Source organism: Opisthocomus hoazin, chromosome 35, assembly GCF_030867145.1.
Source record: "Opisthocomus hoazin isolate bOpiHoa1 chromosome 35, bOpiHoa1.hap1, whole genome shotgun sequence".
Taxonomy (NCBI): domain Eukaryota; kingdom Metazoa; phylum Chordata; class Aves; order Opisthocomiformes; family Opisthocomidae; genus Opisthocomus; species Opisthocomus hoazin.
The window spans coordinates 807,296-830,090 of record NC_134448.1 but is presented as its reverse complement, the minus strand read 5'-3'; positions in this window follow the sequence as shown (position 1 = coordinate 830,090).

The window sequence follows — 22,795 nt, the reverse complement described above, 5'->3', positions numbered from 1 at the left end:
ACGTCAAATGTAGACTGGAAATGGGGAGGTCCCTGCCAGGCTCCTTTCCCAGCCCTGCTCCGAAAATGCGAACGTCTGCAGATAGCTGACAGCCAGAAGGGGCTAGCCTGGAAAGCTTTTGCTCAGCCTCATCTGCCCATGGCACTGCTTGCACAGAGGCACAGAGACTGGGGCTGCTTGCTTGTCTTGCCACCTCAAACCTCTAAAGCATCTTATGTTGTCCGTGCTGGGCGCCTCCGGTAGCCCTACTCTGAGAATGCGAACGTCTGCAGATAGCTGGCAGCCAGAAGGGGCTAGCCTGGAAAGCTGTTTCTCAGCCTCATCTGCCCATGGAACTGCTCACACAGAGGCACAGAAACTGGGGCTGCTTGCTTGTCTTGTTACCTCAAACTTCAAACGTTGACTGGAAATGGGGGGTACCTGCCAGAATACTTTCGCAGCCCTGCTCCGAAAAAGCGAACGTCTGCAGATAGCTGGCAGCCTGAAGGGGCTAGCCTGGAAAGCTGTTGCTCAGCCTCTTCTGCCCATGGCACTGCTCGCACAGAGGCACAGAGACTGGGGCTGCTTGCTTCTCTTGCCACCTCAAATTTCAAACGTAGACTGGAAATGTGGGGGTCCTTGTTAGGCTCCTTTCCCAGCCCTGCTCTGAGAATGCGAACGTCTGCAGATAGCGGGCAGCCAGAAGGGGCTAGCCTGGAAAGCTGTTGCTCAGCCTCATCTGCCCATGGCACTGCTCACACAGAGGCACAGAGACTGGGGCTGCTTGCTTGTCTTGCCGACTGAAACTTGAAACGTAAATTATGTTCTCCGTGCTGGGCGCCTTCGGTAGCCCTGCTCTGAGAATGCGAACGTCTGCAGATAGCTGGCAGCCAGAAGCGGCTAGCCTGGAAAGCTGTTGCTCAGCCTCATCTGCCCATGGCACTGCTCGCACAGAGGCACAGAGACTGGGGCTGCTTGCTTGTCTTGCCACCTCAAACTTCAAACGTGGAGTGGAAATGGGGTGGTACCTGCCAGGATACTTTCGCAGCCCTGCTCCGAAAATGCGAACGTCTGCAGATAGCTGGCAGCCAGAAAGGGCTGGCCTGGAAAGCTGTTGCTCAGACTCATCTGCCCATGGCACTGCTCGCACAGAGGCACAGAGACTGGGGCTGCTTGCTTGTTTTTCCACCTCAAACTTGAAACGTAACTTATGTTGTCCGTGCCTTGGGCCTCCGGTAGACCTACTCTGAGAATGCGAACGTCTGCAGATAGCTGGCAGCCAGAAGGGGCTAGCCTGGAAAGCTGTTGCTCAGCCTCATCTGCCCATGGCACTGCTCGCACAGAGGCACAGAGACTGGGGCTGCTTGCTTGTCTTGCCACCTCAAATTTCAAACGTAGACTGGAAATGTGGGGGTCCCTGTTAGGCTCCTTTCCCAGCACTGCTCTGAGAATGCGAACGTCTGCAGATAGCTGGCAGCCAGAAGGGGCTAGCCTGGAAAGCTGTTGCTCAGCCTCATCTGCCCATGGCACTGCTCGCACAGAGGCACAGAGACTGGGGCTGCTTGCTTGTCTTGCCACCTCAAATTTCAAACGTAGACTGGAAATGTGGGGGTCCCTGTTAGGCTCCTTTCCCAGCACTGCTCTGAGAATGCGAACGTCTGCAGATAGCTGGCAGCCAGAAGGGGCTAGCCTGGAAAGCTTTTACTCAGCCTCATCTGCGCATGGCACTGCTCGCACAGAGTCACAGAGAGTGGGGCTGCTTGCTTGTCTTGCTGACTGAAACTTGAAACGTAGACTGGAAATGGGGGGCTCCCTGCCAGGCTCCTTTCGCAGCCCTGCTCTGAGAAAGCTAACGTCTGCAGATAGTTGTCACCCAGAAGAGACTAGCCTGGAAAGCTGTTGCTCAGCCTCATCTGCTAATGGCACTGCTCGCACAGAGGCACAGAGACTTGGGCTGCTTGCTTGTCTTGCCACCTCAAACCTCTAAAGCATCTTATGTTGTCCGTGCAGGGCGCCTCCGGTAGCCCTACTCTGAGAATGCGAACGTCTGCAGATAGCTGGCAGCCACAAGGGGCTAGCCTGGAAAGCTCTTGATCAGTCTCGTCTGCGCATAGCACTGCTCGCACAGAGACACAGAGACTGGGGCTGCTTGCTTGTCTTGCCACCCCAAACTTCAAACGTAACTTATGTTCCCTGTCCTGGGCGCCTCCGGTAGCCCTACTCTGAGAATGCGAACGTCTGCAGATAGATGGCAGCCAGAAGGAGCTATCCTGGAAAGCTGTTGCTCAGCCTCATCTGCCCATGGCACTGCTCACACAGAGGCACAGAAGCTGGGGCTGCTTGCTTGTCTTGTCACCTTAAACTTCAAACGTTGACTGGAAATGTGGGGTACCTGCCAGAATACTTTTGCAGCCCTGCTCCGAATATGCGAACGTCTGCAGATAGCTGGCAGCCAGAAGGGGCTAGCCTGGAAAGCTGTTGCTCAGCCTCATCTGCCCATGGCACTGCTCGCACAGAGGCACAGAGACTGGGGCTACTTGCTTGTCTAGCCACCTCAAATTTCAAACGTAGACTGGAAATCTGGGGGTCCCTGTTAGGCTCCTTTCCCAGCCCTGCTCCGAAAATGCAAACGTCTGCAGATAGATGGCAGCCAGAAGGGGCTAGCCTGGAAAGCTGTTGCTCAGCCTCATCTGCCCATGGCACTGCTCGCACAGAGGCACATAGACTGGGGCTGCTTGCTTCTGTTGCAACTTCAAACTTCAAAAGTATCTTATGTTGTCAGTGCTGGCCGCCTCCGGTAGCCCTGCTCTTAGAATGCGAACGTCTGCAGAGAGCTGGCAGGCAGAAGGGGCTAGCCTGGAAAGCTGTTGCTCAACCTCACCTGCCCATGGCACTGCTCGCACAGAGGCACAGAGACTGGGGCTGCTTGCTTGTCTTGACGACTGAAACTTGAAACGTAAATTATGTCCTCCGTGCTGGGCGCCTTCGGTAGCCCTGCTCTGAAAATGCGAACGTCTGCAGATAGCTGGCAGCCAGAAGGGGCTAGCCTGGAAAGCTGTTGCACAGCCTCATCTGCCCATGGCACTGCTCGCACAGAGGCAGAGAAACTGTGTCTGTTTGCTTGTCTTGCACCTCAAACTTCAAACGTAGACTGGAAATGGGGAGGTCCGTGCCAGGCTCCTTTCCCAGCCCTGCACCGAAAATAAAAACGTCTGCAGATAGCTGGCAGCCAGAAGGGGCTAGCCTGGAAAGCTGTTGCTCAGCGTCATCTGCCCATGGCACTGCTCGCACAGAGGCACAGAGACTGGGGCTGCTTGCTTGTCTTGCCACCTCAAACTTCTAAAGCATCTTATGTTGTCCGTGCACTGCTCCTCCGGTAGCCCTACTCTGAGAATGTGAACGTCTGCAGAGAGCTGACAACCAGAAGGGGCTAGCCTGGAAAGTGTTGCTCAGCCTCGTCTGCGCATAGCACTGCTCGCACAGAGACACAGAGACTGGGGCTGCTTGCTTGTCTTGCCACCTCAAACTTCCAACGTAGACTGGAAATGGGGGGGTCCCTGCCAGGCTCCTTTCCCAGCCCTGCTCCGAAAATGCGAACGTCTGCAGATAGCTGGCAGCCAGAAAGGGCTGGCCTGGAAAGCTGTTGCTCAGCCTCATCTGCCCATGGCACTGCTCGCATAGAGACACAGAGACTGGGTCTGCTTGCTTGTTTTTCCACCTCAAACTTGAAACGTAGCTTATGTTGTCCGTGCCTTGGGCCTCCGGTAGCCCTGCTCTGAGAATGCGAACGTCTGCAGATAGCTGGCAGCCAGAAGGGGCTAGCCTGGAAAGCTGTTGCTCAGCCTCATCTGCACATGGCACTGCTCGCACAGAGTCACAGAGACTGGGGGTGCTTGCTTGTCTTGCACCTCAAACTTCAAACGTAGAATGGAAATGGGGAGGTCCCTGCCAGGCTCCTTTCCCAGCTCTGCTCAGTAAATGCGAACGTCTGCAGATAGCTGGCAGCCAGAAAAGGCTAGCCTGGAAAGCTGTTGCTCAGCCTCATCTGCCCATGGCACTGTTCGCACAGAGGCACAGAGACTGGGGCTGCTTGCTTGTCTTGCCGACTGATACTTGAAACGTAAATTATGTTCTCAGTGCTGGGCGCCTTCGGTAGCCCTGCTCTGAGAATGCGAACGTCTGCAGATAGCTGGCAGCCAGAAGGGGCTAGCCTGGAAAGCTGTTGCTCAGCCTCATCTGCCCATGGCACTGCTCGCACAGAGTCACAGAGAGTGTGGCTGCTTGCTTGTCTTGCACCTCAAACTTTCAACGTAGACTGGAAATGGGGCGGGTTCCTGCCACGCTGCTTTGGCAGCCCTGCTCCGAAAATGCGAACGTCTGCAGATAGCTGGCAGCCGGAAAGGGCTGTCCTGGAAAGCTGTTCCTCAGCCTCATCTGCCCATGGCACTGCTCGCACAGAGGCACAGAGACTGGGGCTGCTTGCTTGTTTTTCCACCTCAAACTTGAAACGTAAGTTATGTTGTCCGTGCCTTGGGCCTCCGGTAGCCCTGCTCTGAGAATGCGAACGTCTGCAGATAGCTGGCAGGCAGAAGGGGCTAGCCTGGAAAGCTGTTGCTCAGCCTCATCTGCCCATGGCACTGCTCGCACAGAGGCACAGAAACTGGGGCTGTTTGCTTGTCTTGCATCTCAAACGTCAAATGTAGACTGGAAATGGGGAGGTCCCTGCCAGGCTCCTTTCCCAGCCCTGCTCCGAAAATGCGAACGTCTGCAGATAGCTGACAGCCAGAAGGGGCTAGCCTGGAAAGCTTTTGCTCAGCCTCATCTGCCCATGGCACTGCTTGCACAGAGGCACAGAGACTGGGGCTGCTTGCTTGTCTTGCCACCTCAAACCTCTAAAGCATCTTATGTTGTCCGTGCTGGGCGCCTCCGGTAGCCCTACTCTGAGAATGCGAACGTCTGCAGATAGCTGGCAGCCAGAAGGGGCTAGCCTGGAAAGCTGTTTCTCAGCCTCATCTGCCCATGGAACTGCTCACACAGAGGCACAGAAACTGGGGCTGCTTGCTTGTCTTGTTACCTCAAACTTCAAACGTTGACTGGAAATGGGGGGTACCTGCCAGAATACTTTCGCAGCCCTGCTCCGAAAAAGCGAACGTCTGCAGATAGCTGGCAGCCTGAAGGGGCTAGCCTGGAAAGCTGTTGCTCAGCCTCTTCTGCCCATGGCACTGCTCGCACAGAGGCACAGAGACTGGGGCTGCTTGCTTCTCTTGCCACCTCAAATTTCAAACGTAGACTGGAAATGTGGGGGTCCTTGTTAGGCTCCTTTCCCAGCCCTGCTCTGAGAATGCGAACGTCTGCAGATAGCGGGCAGCCAGAAGGGGCTAGCCTGGAAAGCTGTTGCTCAGCCTCATCTGCCCATGGCACTGCTCACACAGAGGCACAGAGACTGGGGCTGCTTGCTTGTCTTGCCGACTGAAACTTGAAACGTAAATTATGTTCTCCGTGCTGGGCGCCTTCGGTAGCCCTGCTCTGAGAATGCGAACGTCTGCAGATAGCTGGCAGCCAGAAGCGGCTAGCCTGGAAAGCTGTTGCTCAGCCTCATCTGCCCATGGCACTGCTCGCACAGAGGCACAGAGACTGGGGCTGCTTGCTTGTCTTGCCACCTCAAACTTCAAACGTGGAGTGGAAATGGGGTGGTACCTGCCAGGATACTTTCGCAGCCCTGCTCCGAAAATGCGAACGTCTGCAGATAGCTGGCAGCCAGAAAGGGCTGGCCTGGAAAGCTGTTGCTCAGACTCATCTGCCCATGGCACTGCTCGCACAGAGGCACAGAGACTGGGGCTGCTTGCTTGTTTTTCCACCTCAAACTTGAAACGTAACTTATGTTGTCCGTGCCTTGGGCCTCCGGTAGACCTACTCTGAGAATGCGAACGTCTGCAGATAGCTGGCAGCCAGAAGGGGCTAGCCTGGAAAGCTGTTGCTCAGCCTCATCTGCCCATGGCACTGCTCGCACAGAGGCACAGAGACTGGGGCTGCTTGCTTGTCTTGCCACCTCAAATTTCAAACGTAGACTGGAAATGTGGGGGTCCCTGTTAGGCTCCTTTCCCAGCACTGCTCTGAGAATGCGAACGTCTGCAGATAGCTGGCAGCCAGAAGGGGCTAGCCTGGAAAGCTGTTGCTCAGCCTCATCTGCCCATGGCACTGCTCGCACAGAGGCACAGAGACTGGGGCTGCTTGCTTGTCTTGCCACCTCAAATTTCAAACGTAGACTGGAAATGTGGGGGTCCCTGTTAGGCTCCTTTCCCAGCACTGCTCTGAGAATGCGAACGTCTGCAGATAGCTGGCAGCCAGAAGGGGCTAGCCTGGAAAGCTTTTACTCAGCCTCATCTGCGCATGGCACTGCTCGCACAGAGTCACAGAGAGTGGGGCTGCTTGCTTGTCTTGCTGACTGAAACTTGAAACGTAGACTGGAAATGGGGGGCTCCCTGCCAGGCTCCTTTCGCAGCCCTGCTCTGAGAAAGCTAACGTCTGCAGATAGTTGTCACCCAGAAGAGACTAGCCTGGAAAGCTGTTGCTCAGCCTCATCTGCTAATGGCACTGCTCGCACAGAGGCACAGAGACTTGGGCTGCTTGCTTGTCTTGCCACCTCAAACCTCTAAAGCATCTTATGTTGTCCGTGCAGGGCGCCTCCGGTAGCCCTACTCTGAGAATGCGAACGTCTGCAGATAGCTGGCAGCCACAAGGGGCTAGCCTGGAAAGCTCTTGATCAGTCTCGTCTGCGCATAGCACTGCTCGCACAGAGACACAGAGACTGGGGCTGCTTGCTTGTCTTGCCACCCCAAACTTCAAACGTAACTTATGTTCCCTGTCCTGGGCGCCTCCGGTAGCCCTACTCTGAGAATGCGAACGTCTGCAGATAGATGGCAGCCAGAAGGAGCTATCCTGGAAAGCTGTTGCTCAGCCTCATCTGCCCATGGCACTGCTCACACAGAGGCACAGAACCTGGGGCTGCTTGCTTGTCTTGTCACCTCAAACTTCAAACGTTGACTGGAAAAGGGGGGTACCTGCCAGAATACTTTCGCAGCCCTGCTCCGAAAAAGCGAACGTCTGCAGATAGCTGGCAGCCTGAAGGGGCTAGCCTGGAAAGCTGTTGCTCAGCCTCATCTGCCCATGGCACTGCTCGCACAGAGGCACAGAGACTGGGGCTGCTTGCTTGTCTTGCCACCTCAAATTTCAAACGTAGACTGAAAATGTGGGGGTCCCTGTTAGGCTCCTTTCCCAGCCCTGCTCTGAGAATGCGAACGTCTGCAGATAGCTGGCAGCCAGAAGGGGCTAGCCTGGAAAGCTGTTGCTCAGCCTCATCTGCCCATGGCACTGCTCGCACAGAGGCACAGAGACTGGGGCTGCTTGCTTCTCTTGCAACTTCAAACTTCAAAAGTATCTTATGTTGTCCGTGCTGGGCGCCTCCGGTAGCCCTGCTGTTAGAATGCGAACGTCTGCAGAGAGCTGGCAGGCAGAAGGGGCTAGCCTGGAAAGCTGTTGCTCAGCCTCATCTGCCCATGGCACTGCTCGCACAGAGGCACAGAGAGTGGGCCTTCTTGCTTGTCTTGCAAACTGAAACTTGAAAATTAAATTATGTTCTCCGTGCTGGGCGCCTTCGGTGGCCCTGCTCTGAGAATGCGAACGTCTGCAGATAGCTGGCAGCCAGAAGGGGCTAGCCTGGAAAGCTGTTGCTCAGCCTCATCTGCCCATGGCACTGCTCGCACAGAGGCACAGAGACTGGGGCTGCTTGCTTCTCTTGCAACTTCAAACTTCAAAAGTATCTTATGTTGTCCGTGCTGGGCGCCTCCGGTAGCCCTGCTGTTAGAATGCGAACGTCTGCAGAGAGCTGGCAGGCAGAAGGGGCTAGCCTGGAAAGCTGTTGCTCAGCCTCATCTGCCCATGGCACTGCTCGCACAGAGGCACAGAGAGTGGGGCTTCTTGCTTGTCTTGCAAACTGAAACTTGAAAATTAAATTATGTTCTCCGTGCTGGGCGCCTTCGGTAGCCCTGCTCTGAGAATGCGAACGTCTGCAGATAGCTGGCAGCCAGAAGCGGCTAGCCTGGAAAGCTGTTGCTCAGCCTCATCTGCCCATGGAACTGCTCACACAGAGGCACAGAATCTGGGGCTGCTTGCTTGTCTTGTCACCTCAAACTTCAAACGTTGACTGGAAATGGGGGGTACCTGCCAGAATACTTTCGCAGCCCTGCTGCGAAAAAGCGAACGTCTGCAGATAGCTGGCAGCCTGAATGGGCTAGCCTGGAAAGCTGTTGCTCAGCCTCATCTGCCCATGGCACTGCTGGCACAGAGGCACAGAGACTGGGGCTACTTGCTTATCTTGCCACCTCGAACTTCAAACGTAGACTGGAAATGGGGTCTCCCTGCCATGCTCCTTTCGCAGCCCTGCTCTGAGAAAGCTAACGTCTGCAGACAGTTGTCAGCCAGAAGAGGCTAGCCTGGAAAGCTGTTGCTCAGCCTCATCTGCCCATGGCACTGCTCGCACAGAGGCACAGAGACTGGGGCTGCTTGCTTCTCTTGCAACTTCAAACTTCAAACGTATCTTATGTTGTCCGTGCTGGACGCCTCCGGTAGCCCTGCTCTTAGAATGCGAACGTCTGCAGAGAGCTGACAGGCAGAAGGGGCTAGCCTGGAAAGCTGTTGCTCAGCCTCATCTGCCCATGGCACTGCTCGCACAGAGGCACAGAGACTGGGGCTGCTTGCTTGTCTTGCCGACTGATACTTGAAACGTAAATTATGTTCTCAGTGCTGGGCGCCTTCGGTAGCCCTGCTCTGAGAATGCGAACGTCTGCAGATAGCTGGCAGCCAGAAGGGGCTAGCCTGGAAAGCTGTTGCTCAGCCTCATCTGCCCATGGCACTGCTCGCACAGAGTCACAGAGAGTGTGGCTGCTTGCTTGTCTTGCACCTCAAACTTTCAACGTAGACTGGAAATGGGGCGGGTTCCTGCCACGCTGCTTTGGCAGCCCTGCTCCGAAAATGCGAACGTCTGCAGATAGCTGGCAGCCGGAAAGGGCTGTCCTGGAAAGCTGTTCCTCAGCCTCATCTGCCCATGGCACTGCTCGCACAGAGGCACAGAGACTGGGGCTGCTTGCTTGTTTTTCCACCTCAAACTTGAAACGTAAGTTATGTTGTCCGTGCCTTGGGCCTCCGGTAGCCCTGCTCTGAGAATGCGAACGTCTGCAGATAGCTGGCAGGCAGAAGGGGCTAGCCTGGAAAGCTGTTGCTCAGCCTCATCTGCCCATGGCACTGCTCGCACAGAGGCACAGAAACTGGGGCTGTCTGCTTGTCTTGCATCTCAAACGTCAAATGTAGACTGGAAATGGGGAGGTCCCTGCCAGGCTCCTTTCCCAGCCCTGCTCCGAAAATGCGAACGTCTGCAGATAGCTGACAGCCAGAAGGGGCTAGCCTGGAAAGCTTTTGCTCAGCCTCATCTGCCCATGGCACTGCTTGCACAGAGGCACAGAGACTGGGGCTGCTTGCTTGTCTTGCCACCTCAAACCTCTAAAGCATCTTATGTTGTCCGTGCTGGGCGCCTCCGGTAGCCCTACTCTGAGAATGCGAACGTCTGCAGATAGCTGGCAGCCAGAAGCAGCTAGCCTGGAAAGCTCTTGCTCAGTCTCGTCTGCGCATAGCACTGCTCGCACAGAGGCACAGAGAGTGGGGCTGCTTGCTTGTCTTGCCACCTCAAACTTCAAACGTAACTTATGTTCCCTGTCCTGGGCGCCTCCGGTAGCCCTGCTCTGAGAATGCGAACGTCTGCAGATAGCTGGCAGCCAGAAGCAGCTAGCCTGGAAAGCTGTTTCTCAGCCTCATCTGCCCATGGAACTGCTCACACAGAGGCACAGAAACTGGGGCTGCTTGCTTGTCTTGTCACCTCAAACTTCAAACGTTGACTGGAAATGGGGGGTACCTGCCAGAATACTTTCGCAGCCCTGCTCCGAAAAAGCGAACGTCTGCAGATAGCTGGCAGCCTGAAGGGGCTAGCCTGGAAAGCTGTTGCTCAGCCTCATCTGCCCATGGCACTGCTCGCACAGAGGCACAGAGACTGGGGCTGCTTGCTTCTCTTGCCACCTCAAATTTCAAACGTAGACTGGAAATGTGGGGGTCCCTGTTAGGCTCCTTTCCCAGCCCTGCTCTGAGAATGCGAACGTCTGCAGATAGCGGGCAGCCAGAAGGGGCTAGCCTGGAAAGCTGTTGCTCAGCCTCATCTGCCCATGGCACTGCTCACACAGAGGCACAGAGACTGGGGCTGCTTGCTTCTCTTGCAACTTCAAACTTCAAACGTATCTTATGTTGTCCGTGCTGGGCGCCTCCTGTAGGCCTGCTCTTAGAAGGCGAACGTCTGCAGATAGCTGGCAGCCAGAAGGGGCTAGCCTGGAAAGCTGTTGCTCAGCCTCATCTGCCCATGGCACTGCTCGCACAGAGGCACAGAGACTGGGGCTGCTTGCTTGTCTTGCCACCTCAAACTACCAACGTACACTGGAAATGGGTGGTTTCCCTGCCAGGCTCCTTTCGCAGCCCTGCTCTGAGAATGCGAACGTCTGCAGATAGCTGGCAGCCAGAAGGGGCTAGCCTGGAAAGCTGTTGCTCAGCCTCATCTGCCCATGGCACTGCTCGCACAGAGGCACAGAGACTGGGGCTGCTTGCTTCTCTTGCAACTTCAAACGTCAAACGTATCTTATGTTGTCCGTGCTGGACGCCTCCGGTAGCCCTGCTCTTAGAATGCGAACGTCTGCAGAGAGCTGTCTGGCAGAAGGGGCTAGCCTGGAAAGCTGTTGCTCAACCTCATCTGCCCATGGCACTGCTCGCACAGAGGCACAGAGACTGGGGCTGCTTGCTTGTCTTGCCGACTGAAACTTGAAACGTAAATTATGTTCTCCGTGCTGGGCGCCTTCGGTAGCCCTGCTCTGAGAATGCGAACGTCTGCAGATAGCTGGCAGCCAGAAGCGGCTAGCCTGGAAAGCTGTTGCTCAGCCTCATCTGCCCATGGCACTGCTCGCACAGAGGCACAGAGACTGGGGCTGCTTGCTTGTCTTGCCACCTCAAACTTCAAACGTGGACTGGAAATGGGGTGGTACCTGCCAGGATACTTTCGCAGCCCTGCTCCGAAAATGCGAACGTCTGCAGATAGCTGGCAGCTAGATGGGGCTAGCCTGGAAAGCTGTTGTTCAGCCTCATCTGCCCATGGCACTGCTCGCACAGAGTCACACAGAGTGGGGCTGCTTGCTTGTCTTGCACCTCAAACTTCCAACGTAGACTGGAAATGGGGGGGGTTCCTGCCACGCTGCTTTGCAGCCCTGCTCTGAGAATGCGAACGTCTGCAGATAGCTGACAGCCAGAAAGGGCTGGCCTGGAAAGCTGTTGCTCAGACTCATCTGCCCATGGCACTGCTCGCACAGAGGCACAGAGACTGGGGCTGCTTGCTTGTTTTTCCACCTCAAACTTGAAACGTAACTTATGTTGTCCGTGCCTTGGGCCTCCGGTAGCCCTATTTTGAGAATGCGAACGTCTGCAGATAGCTGGCAGCCAGAAGGGGCTAGCCTGGAAAGCTGTTGCTCAGCCTCATCTGCCCATGGCACTGCTCGCACAGAGGCACAGAGACTGGGGCTGCTTGCTTGTCTTGCCACCTCAAATTTCAAACGTAGACTGGAAATGTGGGGGTCCCTGTTAGGCTCCTTTCCCAGCACTGCTCTGAGAATGCGAACGTCTGCAGATAGCTGGCAGCCAGAAGGGGCTAGCCTGGAAAGCTGTTGCTCAGCCTCATCTGCCCATGGCACTGCTCGCACAGAGTCACAGAGAGTGGGGCTGCTTGCTTGTCTTGCTGACTGAAACTTGAAACGTAGACTGGAAATGGGGGGCTCCCTGCCAGGCTCCTTTCGCAGCCCTGCTCTGAGAAAGCTAACGTCTGCAGATAGTTGTCACCCAGAAGAGACTAGCCTGGAAAGCTGTTGCTCAGCCTCATCTGCTAATGGCACTGCTCGCACAGAGGCACAGAGACTGGGGCTGCTTGCTTGTCTTGCCACCTCAAACCTCTAAAGCATCTTATGTTGTCCGTGCAGGGCGCCTCCGGTAGCCCTACTCTGAGAATGCGAACGTCTGCAGATAGCTGGCAGCCACAAGGGGCTAGCCTGGAAAGCTCTTGATCAGTCTCGTCTGCGCATAGCACTGCTCGCACAGAGACACAGAGACTGGGGCTGCTTGCTTGTCTTGCCACCTCAAACTTCAAACGTAACTTATGTTCCCTGTCCTGGGCGCCTCCGGTAGCCCTACTCTGAGAATGCGAACGTCTGCAGATAGATGGCAGCCAGAAGGAGCTATCCTGGAAAGCTGTTGCTCAGCCTCATCTGCCCATGGCACTGCTCACACAGAGGCACAGAACCTGGGGCTGCTTGCTTGTCTTGTCACCTCAAACTTCAAACGTTGACTGGAAAAGGGGGGTACCTGCCAGAATACTTTCGCAGCCCTGCTCCGAAAAAGCGAACGTCTGCAGATAGCTGGCAGCCTGAAGGGGCTAGCCTGGAAAGCTGTTGCTCAGCCTCATCTGCCCATGGCACTGCTCGCACAGAGGCACAGAGACTGGGGCTGCTTGCTTGTCTTGCCACCTCAGATTTCAAACGTAGACTGAAAATGTGGGGGTCCCTGTTAGGCTCCTTTCCCAGCCCTGCTCTGAGAATGCGAACGTCTGCAGATAGCTGGCAGCCAGAAGGGGCTAGCCTGGAAAGCTGTTGCTCAGCCTCATCTGCCCATGGCACTGCTCGCACAGAGGCACAGAGACTGGGGCTGCTTGCTTCTCTTGCAACTTCAAACTTCAAAAGTATCTTATGTTGTCCCTGCTGGGCGCCTCCGGTAGCCCTGCTGTTAGAATGCGAACGTCTGCAGAGAGCTGGCAGGCAGAAGGGGCTAGCCTGGAAAGCTGTTGCTCAGCCTCATCTGCCCATGGCACTGCTCGCACAGAGGCACAGAGAGTGGGGCTTCTTGCTTGTCTTGCAAACTGAAACTTGAAAATTAAATTATGTTCTCCGTGCTGGGCGCCTTCGGTAGCCCTGCTCTGAGAATGCGAACGTCTGCAGATAGCTGGCAGCCAGAAGGGGCTAGCCTGGAAAGCTGTTGCTCAGCCTCATCTGCCCATGGCACTGCTCGCACAGAGGCACAGAGACTGGGGCTGCTTGCTTCTCTTGCAACTTCAAACTTCAAAAGTATCTTATGTTGTCCGTGCTGGGCGCCTCCGGTAGCCCTGCTGTTAGAATGCGAACGTCTGCAGAGAGCTGGCAGGCAGAAGGGGCTAGCCTGGAAAGCTGTTGCTCAGCCTCATCTGCCCATGGCACTGCTCGCACAGAGGCACAGAGAGTGGGGCTTCTTGCTTGTCTTGCAAACTGAAACTTGAAAATTAAATTATGTTCTCCGTGCTGGGCGCCTTCGGTAGCCCTGCTCTGAGAATGCGAACGTCTGCAGATAGCTGGCAGCCAGAAGGGGCTAGCCTGGAAAGCTGTTGCTCAGCCTCATCTGCCCATGGCACTGCTCGCACAGAGGCACAGAGACTGGGGCTGCTTGCTTCTCTTGCAACTTCAAACTTCAAAAGTATCTTATGTTGTCCGTGCTGGGCGCCTCCGGTAGCCCTGCTGTTAGAATGCGAACGTCTGCAGAGAGCTGGCAGGCAGAAGGGGCTAGCCTGGAAAGCTGTTGCTCAGCCTCATCTGCCCATGGCACTGCTCGCACAGAGGCACAGAGAGTGGGGCTTCTTGCTTGTCTTGCAAACTGAAACTTGAAAATTAAATTATGTTCTCCGTGCTGGGCGCCTTCGGTAGCCCTGCTCTGAGAATGCGAACGTCTGCAGATAGCTGGCAGCCAGAAGCGGCTAGCCTGGAAAGCTGTTGCTCAGCCTCATCTGCCCATGGAACTGCTCACACAGAGGCACAGAATCTGGGGCTGCTTGCTTGTCTTGTCACCTCAAACTTCAAACGTTGACTGGAAATGGGGGGTACCTGCCAGAATACTTTCGCAGCCCTGCTGCGAAAAAGCGAACGTCTGCAGATAGCTGGCAGCCTGAATGGGCTAGCCTGGAAAGCTGTTGCTCAGCCTCATCTGCCCATGGCACTGCTGGCACAGAGGCACAGAGACTGGGGCTACTTGCTTATCTTGCCACCTCGAACTTCAAACGTAGACTGGAAATGGGGTCTCCCTGCCATGCTCCTTTCGCAGCCCTGCTCTGAGAAAGCTAACGTCTGCAGACAGTTGTCAGCCAGAAGAGGCTAGCCTGGAAAGCTGTTGCTCAGCCTCATCTGCCCATGGCACTGCTCGCACAGAGTCACAGAGAGTGTGGCTGCTTGCTTGTCTTGCACCTCAAACTTTCAACGTAGACTGGAAATGGGGCGGGTTCCTGCCACGCTGCTTTGGCAGCCCTGCTCCGAAAATGCGAACGTCTGCAGATAGCTGGCAGCCGGAAAGGGCTGTCCTGGAAAGCTGTTCCTCAGCCTCATCTGCCCATGGCACTGCTCGCACAGAGGCACAGAGACTGGGGCTGCTTGCTTGTTTTTCCACCTCAAACTTGAAACGTAAGTTATGTTGTCCGTGCCTTGGGCCTCCGGTAGCCCTGCTCTGAGAATGCGAACGTCTGCAGATAGCTGGCAGGCAGAAGGGGCTAGCCTGGAAAGCTGTTGCTCAGCCTCATCTGCCCATGGCACTGCTCGCACAGAGGCACAGAAACTGGGGCTGTCTGCTTGTCTTGCATCTCAAACGTCAAATGTAGACTGGAAATGGGGAGGTCCCTGCCAGGCTCCTTTCCCAGCCCTGCTCCGAAAATGCGAACGTCTGCAGATAGCTGACAGCCAGAAGGGGCTAGCCTGGAAAGCTTTTGCTCAGCCTCATCTGCCCATGGCACTGCTTGCACAGAGGCACAGAGACTGGGGCTGCTTGCTTGTCTTGCCACCTCAAACCTCTAAAGCATCTTATGTTGTCCGTGCTGGGCGCCTCCGGTAGCCCTACTCTGAGAATGCGAACGTCTGCAGATAGCTGGCAGCCAGAAGCAGCTAGCCTGGAAAGCTCTTGCTCAGTCTCGTCTGCGCATAGCACTGCTCGCACAGAGGCACAGAGACTGGGGCTGCTTGCTTGTCTTGCCACCTCAAACTTCAAACGTAACTTATGTTCCCTGTCCTGGGCGCCTCCGGTAGCCCTGCTCTGAGAATGCGAACGTCTGCAGATAGCTGGCAGCCAGAAGCAGCTAGCCTGGAAAGCTGTTTCTCAGCCTCATCTGCCCATGGAACTGCTCACACAGAGGCACAGAAACTGGGGCTGCTTGCTTGTCTTGTCACCTCAAACTTCAAACGTTGACTGGAAATGGGGGGTACCTGCCAGAATACTTTCGCAGCCCTGCTCCGAAAAAGCGAACGTCTGCAGATAGCTGGCAGCCTGAAGGGGCTAGCCTGGAAAGCTGTTGCTCAGCCTCATCTGCCCATGGCACTGCTCGCACAGAGGCACAGAGACTGGGGCTGCTTGCTTCTCTTGCCACCTCAAATTTCAAACGTAGACTGGAAATGTGGGGGTCCCTGTTAGGCTCCTTTCCCAGCCCTGCTCTGAGAATGCGAACGTCTGCAGATAGCGGGCAGCCAGAAGGGGCTAGCCTGGAAAGCTGTTGCTCAGCCTCATCTGCCCATGGCACTGCTCACACAGAGGCACAGAGACTGGGGCTGCTTGCTTCTCTTGCAACTTCAAACTTCAAACGTATCTTATGTTGTCCGTGCTGGGCGCCTCCTGTAGGCCTGCTCTTAGAAGGCGAACGTCTGCAGATAGCTGGCAGCCAGAAGGGGCTAGCCTGGAAAGCTGTTGCTCAGCCTCATCTGCCCATGGCACTGCTCGCACAGAGGCACAGAGACTGGGGCTGCTTGCTTGTCTTGCCACCTCGAACTTCAAACGTAGACTGGAAATGGGGGGCTCCCTGCCAGGCTCCTTTCGCAGCCCTGCTCTGAGAAAGCTAACGTCTGCAGACAGTTGTCAGCCAGAAGAGGCTAGCCTGGAAAGCTGTTGCTCAGCCTCATCTGCCCATGGCACTGCTCGCACAGAGGCACAGAGACTGGGGCTGCTTGCTTCTCTTGCAACTTCAAACGTCAAACGTATCTTATGTTGTCCGTGCTGGACGCCTCCGGTAGCCCTGCTCTTAGAATGCGAACGTCTGCAGAGAGCTGTCTGGCAGAAGGGGCTAGCCTGGAAAGCTGTTGCTCAACCTCATCTGCCCATGGCACTGCTCGCACAGAGGCACAGAGACTGGGGCTGCTTGCTTGTCTTGCCGACTGAAACTTGAAACGTAAATTATGTTCTCCGTGCTGGGCGCCTTCGGTAGCCCTGCTCTGAGAATGCGAACGTCTGCAGATAGCTGGCAGCCAGAAGCGGCTAGCCTGGAAAGCTGTTGCTCAGCCTCATCTGCCCATGGCACTGCTCGCACAGAGGCACAGAGACTGGGGCTGCTTGCTTGTCTTGCCACCTCAAACTTCAAACGTGGACTGGAAATGGGGTGGTACCTGCCAGGATACTTTCGCAGCCCTGCTCCGAAAATGCGAACGTCTGCAGATAGCTGGCAGCTAGATGGGGCTAGCCTGGAAAGCTGTTGTTCAGCCTCATCTGCCCATGGCACTGCTCGCACAGAGTCACACAGAGTGGGGCTGCTTGCTTGTCTTGCACCTCAAACTTCCAACGTAGACTGGAAATGGGGGGGGTTCCTGCCACGCTGCTTTGCAGCCCTGCTCTGAGAATGCGAACGTCTGCAGATAGCTGACAGCCAGAAAGGGCTGGCCTGGAAAGCTGTTGCTCAGACTCATCTGCCCATGGCACTGCTCGCACAGAGGCACAGAGACTGGGGCTGCTTGCTTGTTTTTCCACCTCAAACTTGAAACGTAACTTATGTTGTCCGTGCCTTGGGCCTCCGGTAGCCCTATTTTGAGAATGCGAACGTCTGCAGATAGCTGGCAGCCAGAAGGGGCTAGCCTGGAAAGCTGTTGCTCAGCCTCATCTGCCCATGGCACTGCTCGCACAGAGGCACAGAGACTGGGGCTGCTTGCTTGTCTTGCCACCTCAAATTTCAAACGTAGACTGGAAATGTGGGGGTCCCTGTTAGGCTCCTTTCCCAGCACTGCTCTGAGAATGCGAACGTCTGCAGATAGCTGGCAGCCAGAAGGGGCTAGCCTGGAAAGCTGTTGCTCAGCCTCATCTGCCCATGGCACTGCTCGCACAGAGGCACAGAGACTGGGGCTGCTTGCTTCTCTTGCAACTTCAAACTTCAAACGTATCTTATGTTGTCCGTGCTGGGCGCCTCCGGTAGCCCTGCTCTTAGAATGCGAATGTCTGCAGAGAGCTGGCAGGCAGAAGGGGCTAGCCTGGAAAGCTGTTACTCAGCCTCATCTGCGCATGGCACTGCTCGCACAGAGTCACAGAGAGTGGGGCTGCTTGCTTGTCTTGCTGACTGAAACTTGAAACGTAGACTGGAAATGGGGGGCTCCCTGCCAGGCTCCTTTCGCAGCCCTGCTCTGAGAAAGCTAACGTCTGCAGATAGTTGTCACCCAGAAGAGACTAGCCTGGAAAGCTGTTGCTCAGCCTCATCTGCTAATGGCACTGCTCGCACAGAGGCACAGAGACTTGGGCTGCTTGCTTGTCTTGCCACCTCAAACCTCTAAAGCATCTTATGTTGTTCGTGCAGGGCGCCTCCGGTAGCCCTACTCTGAGAATGCGAACGTCTGCAGATAGCTGGCAGCCACAAGGGGCTAGCCTGGAAAGCTCTTGATCAGTCTCGTCTGCGCATAGCACTGCTCGCACAGAGACACAGAGACTGGGGCTGCTTGCTTGTCTTGCCACCTCAAACTTCAAACGTAACTTATGTTCCCTGTCCTGGGCGCCTCCGGTAGCCCTGCTCTGAGAATGCGAACGTCTGCAGATAGATGGCAGCCAGAAGGAGCTATCCTGGAAAGCTGTTGCTCAGCCTCATCTGCCCATGGCACTGCTCACACAGAGGCACAGAACCTGGGGCTGCTTGCTTGTCTTGTCACCTCAAACTTCAAACGTTGACTGGAAAAGGGGGGTACCTGCCAGAATACTTTCGCAGCCCTGCTCCGAAAAAGCGAACGTCTGCAGATAGCTGGCAGCCTGAAGGGGCTAGCCTGGAAAGCTGTTGCTCAGCCTCATCTGCCCATGGCACTGCTCGCACAGAGGCACAGAGACTGGGGCTGATTGCTTGTCTTGCCACCTCAAATTTCAAACGTAGACTGAAAATGTGGGGGTCCCTGTTAGGCTCCTTTCCCAGCCCTGCTCTGAGAATGCGAACGTCTGCAGAGAGCTGGCAGGCAGAAGGGGCTAGCCTGGAAAGCTGTTGCTCAGCCTCATCTGCCCATGGCACTGCTCGCACAGAGGCACAGAGAGTGGGGCTGCTTGCCTGTCTTGCAAACTGAAACTTGAAAATTAAATTATGTTCTCCGTGCTGGGCGCCTTCGGTAGCCCTGCTCTGAGAATGCGAACGTCTGCAGATAGCTGGCAGCCAGAAGCGGCTAGCCTGGAAAGCTGTTGCTCAGCCTCATCTGCCCATGGAACTGCTCACACAGAGGCACAGAACCTGGGGCTGCTTGCTTGTCTTGTCACCTCAAACTTCAAACGTTGACTGGAAATGGGGGGTACCTGCCAGAATACTTTCGCAGCCCTGCTGCGAAAAAGCGAACGTCTGCAGATAGCTGGCAGCCTGAAGGGGCTAGCCTGGAAAGCTGTTACTCAGCCTCATCTGCCCATGGCACTGCTGGCACAGAGGCACAGAGACTGGGGCTACTTGCTTATCTTGCCACCTCGAACTTCAAACGTGGACTAGAAATGGGGTGGTACCTGCCAGGATACTTTCGCAGCCCTGCTCTGAGAAAGATAACGTCTGCAGACAGTTGTCAGCCAGAAGAGGCTAGCCTGGAAAGCTGTTGCTCAGCCTCATCTGCCCATGGCACTGCTCGCACAGAGGCACAGAGACTGGGGCTGCTTGCTTCTCTTGCAACTTCAAACTTCAAACGTATCTTATGTTGTCCGTGCTGGACGCCTCCGGTAGCCCTGCTCCTAGAATGCGAACGTCTGCAGAGAGCTGACAGGCAGAAGGGGCTAGCCTGGAAAGCTGTTGCTCAGCCTCATCTGCCCATGGCACTGCTCGCACAGAGGCACAGAGACTGGGGCTGCTTGCTTGTCTTGCCGACTGAAACTTGAAACGTAAATTATGTTCTCCGTGCTGGGCGCCTTCGGTAGCCCTGCTCTGAGAATGCGAACGTCTGCAGATAGCTGGCAGCCAGAAGCGGCTAGCCTGGAAAGCTGTTGCTCAGCCTCATCTGCCCATGGCACTGCTCGCACAGAGGCACAGAGACTGGGGCTGCTTGCTTGTCTTGCCACCTCAAACTTCAAACGTGGACTGGAAATGGGGTGGTACCTGCCAGGATACTTTCGCAGCCCTGCTCCGAAAATGCGAACGTCTGCAGATAGCTGGCAGCTAGATGGGGCTAGCCTGGAAAGCTGTTGTTCAGCCTCATCTGCCCATGGCACTGCTCGCACAGAGTCACACAGAGTGGGGCTGCTTGCTTGTCTTGCACCTCAAACTTCCAACGTAGACTGGAAATGGGGGGGGTTCCTGCCACGCTGCTTTGCAGCCCTGCTCTGAGAATGCGAACGTCTGCAGATAGCTGACAGCCAGAAAGGGCTGGCCTGGAAAGCTGTTGCTCAGACTCATCTGCCCATGGCACTGCTCGCACAGAGGCACAGAGACTGGGGCTGCTTGCTTGTTTTTCCACCTCAAACTTGAAACGTAACTTATGTTGTCCGTGCCTTGGGCCTCCGGTAGCCCTATTTTGAGAATGCGAACGTCTGCAGATAGCTGGCAGCCACAAGGGGCTAGCCTGGAAAGCTCTTGATCAGTCTCGTCTGCGCATAGCACTGCTCGCACAGAGACACAGAGACTGGGGCTGCTTGCTTGTCTTGCCACCTCAAACTTCAAACGTAACTTATGTTCCCTGTCCTGGGCGCCTCCGGTAGCCCTGCTCTGAGAATGCGAACGTCTGCAGATAGATGGCAGCCAGAAGGAGCTATCCTGGAAAGCTGTTGCTCAGCCTCATCTGCCCATGGCACTGCTCACACAGAGGCACAGAACCTGGGGCTGCTTGCTTGTCTTGTCACCTCAAACTTCAAACGTTGACTGGAAATGGGGGGTACCTGCCAGAATACTTTCGCAGCCCTGCTCCGAAAAAGCGAACGTCTGCAGATAGCTGGCAGCCTGAAGGGGCTAGCCTGGAAAGCTGTTGCTCAGCCTCATCTGCCCATGGCACTGCTCGCACAGAGGCACAGAGACTGGGGCTGCTTGCTTGTCTTGCCACCTCAAATTTCAAACGTAGACTGAAAATGTGGGGGTCCCTGTTAGGCTCCTTTCCCAGCCCTGCTCTGAGAATGCGAACGTCTGCAGAGAGCTGGCAGGCAGAAGGGGCTAGCCTGGAAAGCTGTTGCTCAGCCTCATCTGCCCATGGCACTGCTCGCACAGAGGCACAGAGAGTGGGGCTGCTTGCCTGTCTTGCAAACTGAAACTTGAAAATTAAATTATGTTCTCCGTGCTGGGCGCCTTCGGTAGCCCTGCTCTGAGAATGCGAACGTCTGCAGATAGCTGGCAGCCAGAAGCGGCTAGCCTGGAAAGCTGTTGCTCAGCCTCATCTGCCCATGGAACTGCTCACACAGAGGCACAGAACCTGGGGCTGCTTGCTTGTCTTGTCACCTCAAACTTCAAACGTTGACTGGAAATGGGGGGTACCTGCCAGAATACTTTCGCAGCCCTGCTGCGAAAAAGCGAACGTCTGCAGATAGCTGGCAGCCTGAAGGGGCTAGCCTGGAAAGCTGTTGCTCAGCCTCATCTGCCCATGGCACTGCTGGCACAGAGGCACAGAGACTGGGGCTACTTGCTTATCTTGCCACCTCGAACTTGAAACGTAGACTGGAAATGGGGTCTCCCTGCCATGCTCCTTTCGCAGCCCTGCTCTGAGAAAGATAACGTCTGCAGACAGTTGTCAGCCAGAAGAGGCTAGCCTGGAAAGCTGTTGCTCAGCCTCATCTGCCCATGGCACTGCTCGCACAGAGGCACAGAGACTGGGGCTGCTTGCTTCTCTTGCAACTTCAAACTTCAAACGTATCTTATGTTGTCCGTGCTGGACGCCTCCGGTAGCCCTGCTCCTAGAATGCGAACGTCTGCAGAGAGCTGGCAGCCAGAAGGGGCTAGCCTGGAAAGCTGTTGCTCAGCCTCATCTGCCCACGGCACTGCTCGCACAGAGGCACAGAGACTGGGGCTGCTTGCTTGTCTTGCCGACTGAAACTTGAAACGTAAATTATGTTCTCCGTGCTGGGCGCCTTCGGTAGCCCTGCTCTGAGAATGCGAACGTCTGCAGATAGCTGGCAGCCAGAAGCGGCTAGCCTGGAAAGCTGTTGCTCAGCCTCATCTGCCCATGGCACTGCTCGCACAGAGGCACAGAGACTGGGGCTGCTTGCTTGTCTTGCCACCTCAAACTTCAAACGTGGACTGGAAATGGGGTGGTACCTGCCAGGATACTTTCGCAGCCCTGCTCCGAAAATGCGAACGTCTGCAGATAGCTGGCAGCTAGATGGGGCTAGCCTGGAAAGCTGTTGTTCAGCCTCATCTGCCCATGGCACTGCTCGCACAGAGTCACACAGAGTGGGGCTGCTTGCTTGTCTTGCACCTCAAACTTCCAACGTAGACTGGAAATGGGGGGGGTTCCTGCCACGCTGCTTTGCAGCCCTGCTCTGAGAATGCGAACGTCTGCAGATAGCTGACAGCCAGAAAGGGCTGGCCTGGAAAGCTGTTGCTCAGACTCATCTGCCCATGGCACTGCTCGCACAGAGGCACAGAGACTGGGGCTGCTTGCTTGTTTTTCCACCTCAAACTTGAAACGTAACTTATGTTGTCCGTGCCTTGGGCCTCCGGTAGCCCTATTTTGAGAATGCGAACGTCTGCAGATAGCTGGCAGCCAGAAGGGGCTAGCCTGGAAAGCTGTTGCTCAGCCTCGTCTGCCCATGGCACTGCTCGCACAGAGGCACAGAGACTGGGGCTGCTTGCTTGTCTTGCCACCTCAAATTTCAAACGTAGACTGGAAATGTGGGGGTCCCTGTTAGGCTCCTTTCCCAGCACTGCTCTGAGAATGCGAACGTCTGCAGATAGCTGGCAGCCAGAAGGGGCTAGCCTGGAAAGCTGTTGCTCAGCCTCATCTGCCCATGGCACTGCTCGCACAGAGGCACAGAGACTGGGGCTGCTTGCTTCTCTTGCAACTTCAAACTTCAAACGTATCTTATGTTGTCCGTGCTGGGCGCCTCCGGTAGCCCTGCTCTTAGAATGCGAACGTCTGCAGAGAGCTGGCAGGCAGAAGGGGCTAGCCTGGAAAGCTGTTGCTCAGCCTCATCTGCGCATGGCACTGCTCGCACAGAGTCACAGAGAGTGGGGCTGCTTGCTTGTCTTGCTGACTGAAACTTGAAACGTAGACTGGAAATGGGGGGCTCCCTGCCAGGCTCCTTTCGCAGCCCTGCTCTGAGAAAGCTAACGTCTGCAGATAGTTGTCACCCAGAAGAGACTAGCCTGGAAAGCTGTTGCTCAGCCTCATCTGCTAATGGCACTGCTCGCACAGAGGCACAGAGACTTGGGCTGCTTGCTTGTCTTGCCACCTCAAACCTCTAAAGCATCTTATGTTGTTCGTGCAGGGCGCCTCCGGTAGCCCTACTC